This window comes from Sceloporus undulatus, chromosome 4 (genome assembly GCF_019175285.1).
Source record: "Sceloporus undulatus isolate JIND9_A2432 ecotype Alabama chromosome 4, SceUnd_v1.1, whole genome shotgun sequence".
NCBI classification, from domain to species: Eukaryota; Metazoa; Chordata; class Lepidosauria; order Squamata; family Phrynosomatidae; genus Sceloporus; species Sceloporus undulatus.
Window position 1 is genome coordinate 199,791,012 of NC_056525.1, and position 4,446 is coordinate 199,795,457.

Here is a 4,446-nt window from a genome sequence, read left to right on the forward strand (position 1 = left end):
ATAATAAAAATTAATAAAATAAAATAAAAACAAGCAATAATAAAAATTAATAAAATAAAATAAAAACAAGCAATAATAAAAATTAATAAAATAAAAAATAAAAAGCAATAATAAAAATTTAAAAAAATAAATAAAATAAGTATTTTATATTTTTAAAAATAATTTAAAAACCCCAAAAAACCAAGGCAGATTAACTCAGCTTTCCTCCAACTCCTCCTCCTCCTCTGGCCCAATGATGCCCTGGCCTAAGTTCAGGCACCCTTCCTCCGGCTCCTTCTTCCTCCTCCTCCTCCTCCTCCTCCTCTCCCCCCTCCTCCTCCATATGAAGGCTGGCACGCGTGCGGAGGGAAGCAGGGCAGGTGCGCGCGTGGAGGGAAGTGGGGAAGGCGCGCACGCTGCCCCTGGCCCCTGCTGAAGCTTGGGCGGTGTGCAAGCCCTCCCAGTGGGGGCGCGGTGGCGGCGGCGCTTCTGCCGCCCGCCAAGGAAGAGGAGGAAGGCGGAGCCGGAGGAGGAGGTGGGTTGACGCCGCAGCAGCCGCGTTAGCAGCAGCGGCAATGGCTGGAGCGGGCCCCCAAACTGGGAACAAGGCACGGGTGGGGGGCCCAAACCGGACCGGGACCGGGAGGGGCCCCCCGAAACTGTGAATGGCACGGGGGCCGCCGGGTTATGGCAACCCTAGATCTGCTCACCCCGCTTCAGGCTCACCAGCCTCCCAACCTCCAGGGATGCTCCTTATCTGTTTGTTTTCTTTTACAATGTATGTCATTTGCATGCCGCCTTTCTCCCAGAAGGGACCCAAGGCGCCTTGCAGAAATGGAGCAGGCAAGGAAGAGCAGGCCTATAATTAGAAGGAGAAAGAGGAGGAGGAGAAAGCAGATAAGAAGGAATTCAATTCCTTTGAGATGTGGTGCTGGGGAAGAGTGCTGAGGGTGCCCTGGACATCCATGGCCTCATTCCCACTCACAAATAAACCGATTTATTTGGATCAATTTGACAGTGGAGTGTGGTTCACACTAGCCCCGATCACATCCCTGTAAAATAACCACTTGTGGTTTACATTCACAGATGACTCAATTTAAAATGGACCTGAGAGGAAATGTAAATCAATTCCCATCCGCATCTGGTTCACACTTGCATGGAACCAATTAATCCAAAAAGATGCAGAAAAAAAATCAGTGTCAAAAAGATATGAGTTAAATGGCTCTAGCATTTGGGCCTCCTCTCTGAATCGCTTCAGCGATTTGGTTCAAGTGGGAACCAGGGTCATTTGAACCGGTTCAAACCAATTTGCAATCCAGTTTAAAAGGTTGTGGGAGACAAAGGGATGAGTCCTAAAACAGTTGATCAGGACTGGGATCTACTTAGAAGCCATAATGACAAAACTGTGGTGGTTGTACTTCAGACACATTATGAGAAGGCACAATTCATTGGAAAAAACAATAATGCTGGGAAAGGTGGAGGGAAGTAGAAAGAGAGGAAGACCAAAGGCTAGACTGATGGATTCTTTAAAGGAGGTCACTGCTATGAATTTACAGGAACTAAGCGGAGCAATGGCAGAAAGGAGGTCTTGGAGATGTCTCATCCACAGGTTCGCCATGAGTCAAAATCAGTTCGAAAGTGGTTAACAATTTATCATCTGATTACCATCCATTGGGACAGGAATTACCAAATGTTCATTCATTCGTTCATTCATTTTTATGCTGCCTTTCTCCCAGAAAGGGACTCGAGGCGGCTCACAAGATAAAAACATTTTTTTAAAAGTTACAATAAGATTTTTAAAAAGCAATTAAATCTATCTAGTTAAAACAGTAAAAAATGAAGATAAAATCATACAAAATTTAAAAAAACAGAACTAAAACACACACACCTCCATATAAAAGCAGCCCTTTCATGATTATATATTTTAAAAACCTGCTTGAACAAAAACATTTTTGCTTGCTGGAGAAAGGAAAAGAGAGAGGGGGCCAGCCGAGCCTAGTCTCCAAAGGAAGGGAATACTTTTCCCTTCAGGGCACATAATGTGCCCTTACTTAAGAAAGAAAGCTGTACAGTATTTTGCCACAGATTAGAGATGTGTTTGTTGTTGTGTGCCTCAAAGTCATTTTGGACTTATAGAGACCCTAAGACCTCACCACAGGATTTTCTTCAGAGGAGGTTTGCCATTGCCATCTTCTGAGGCTGAGAGAGTTGATTTGTCCAGGGACATCCAGTGGGTTTTTATGCTCAAGAAGGGATTTGAACCCTAGTCTCCAGTCGTAGTCCAACACTTAAACTGCTACACCACACTGGCCCTCATACTGAGATATAAAAAATGCCATGTTCTGAGTAATTGGGCCACTTTACCAGAGCACAAAATAATGTTGATTAATTTCTTATGAATACAAGAAAGTATTAGGAATATACAGTAGAGTCTCGATTATCCGACATAAATGGGCGGGCTGATAGTTGGATAGCCGAAAATGTTGGATAATCTGGAGGGTCCAAGAAAAGCCTTGAAATCACTATGAATTGCAAACGTATTGAAGTTTTATTGCAGTAACAGTAAAAGTAACGTTGCAGTAATGTTATAGGAATAACATTGTAATGTATAAATAGTCCTCTAAAAATGTAAAGAAATCACTGATCAACATTGTGATGTACAATATGTACTGTATAAACAGTTCAGTCCTCTGAAAATGTAAAGAAATCACTGAGCAGCGACATTGGATAATCCGGAATGTTGGATAATCGAAGGCTGGATAATTGGGACTCGTCTACTGTATGTCTTTATTCTTTGCGCAAGTGAAAAAACTAGTCCGTGTTCAAAGAGGCAGGTGTCATGAAATCTTTATTAAAGTGTACATATTTAGCATGTAATAATGGAGCTTCAAGAGTAAGGGCGGTTTCTTTATTTCATCATAAGGCAAGAGACAGATCCAACCATAATAGAAATACTGGGTGGTAGCTCATCCACCCAAGTGAATTAATTCATCCCATTCCAAATGGATATTGCAAGCAGAGGTTGGCAACTTGGGACTGTCCAAATGTTATTGAGCTGCAACTCCCATCATGCCTTGCTCTTGTTTATGCTGACAACATCTGGAGAGCCAGTAGTTGCCCCATCCTGCCTTAAGTCATCAAGTTTACAAGCTTGGGATGCTTAATAATCCAGCTGCTGTCATTAAAAGCTGAAGTAACTTTATGGCCTTTTAACAGCTTCATTTGATTGAAAGAGATAGCTTGCTTGAATTACCTATATTCTGGCAATGCCATGTTTAGGCTATTTCAATTTGGTTTATGCAGCACTGCCTTTAAAAAGAGGTTGAAAACTGTGGTTGGTCCCAAATAGGGCTGCTGTATTAATGAGAGCAAGCAGTTAGCCCATACAGGCGGAGTATTCCTTACCCAGAAGTCCAAAATCTGAAATATTCCAAAATCGTCTGAGATAGCAGCACCTTTGCTTTCTGGTTGTTCAGTGTACACAAACTTTGTTTCATGCACACATTAAAAATATTGTGTATAAAATTAATTACCTTCAGGCTATGTGTATAAGGTGTGTGTGATACATACTGTAAATGAATTTCATGTTTATACTTGGATCCCATTTCCAAGATATCCCCTTATGTGTATGCAAATATTCAAAAATCCCAGAAATCTGAAATCCAAAACTCTTCTGGTCCCAGGCATCTCAGATAAGGGATACTCAACCTGTATTATTTGTCAGATGCTCTCCCAGGCCAGGCCCAGTTTAACAATAGGGTCGTGTTACCTGAAATATCACCTTCTCCTCTATGTACTTACCCAGATGTTAAGATCCTATTCCAAGGATTAATTTGCAGAATGTTTCAAATCCATACATATGGACTACCGTAGTTTAAAATCCCATTCTATTTTAGTGTAGAATAAATCCACACTTTAGTGTAGTGGTTTATGCATTAGACTATGACTCTGGAGACCAGGGTTCCAAATCCAAATCAGTCATGGAAATCCACTGGATGACCTTGGACAAGTCACAGCCTCAGAGGAAGGCAAAGGCATGCCCCCTCTGAACAAATATAGCCAAGAAGATCCCCTTAGGATTGCCATAAGTCTGAAATACTAGGGAAGCGTTCTTAGGCATTGCATGACTGTTAGTTTACGCTTATTTGGGAAACGGCTCCATCAGGATGGACCTCCGAAGTGGAGTGAGACGTCAGAATATATTGTTTTACAAAACAGCTAGGACCCTGACAGAACAGCAGAAGAACCTTAACTGACACCGCGAATTATCACTGACACAGGCTAGCCTGAAGAAGAGCCCTCCCTCCAGTCCATCTGCCTTGGTCCAGGCCTCAGAGAGAGAGAAGAATGCTGGACCTGGTCCCCTCCCCCCCTCACCATTCCCTTCGCCTTTTGTGTCCTTCTTTTAGATTGTAAGCCTGAGGGCAGGGAACCGTCTATTATCCACTCTGTTGTAAACCGTTCGGA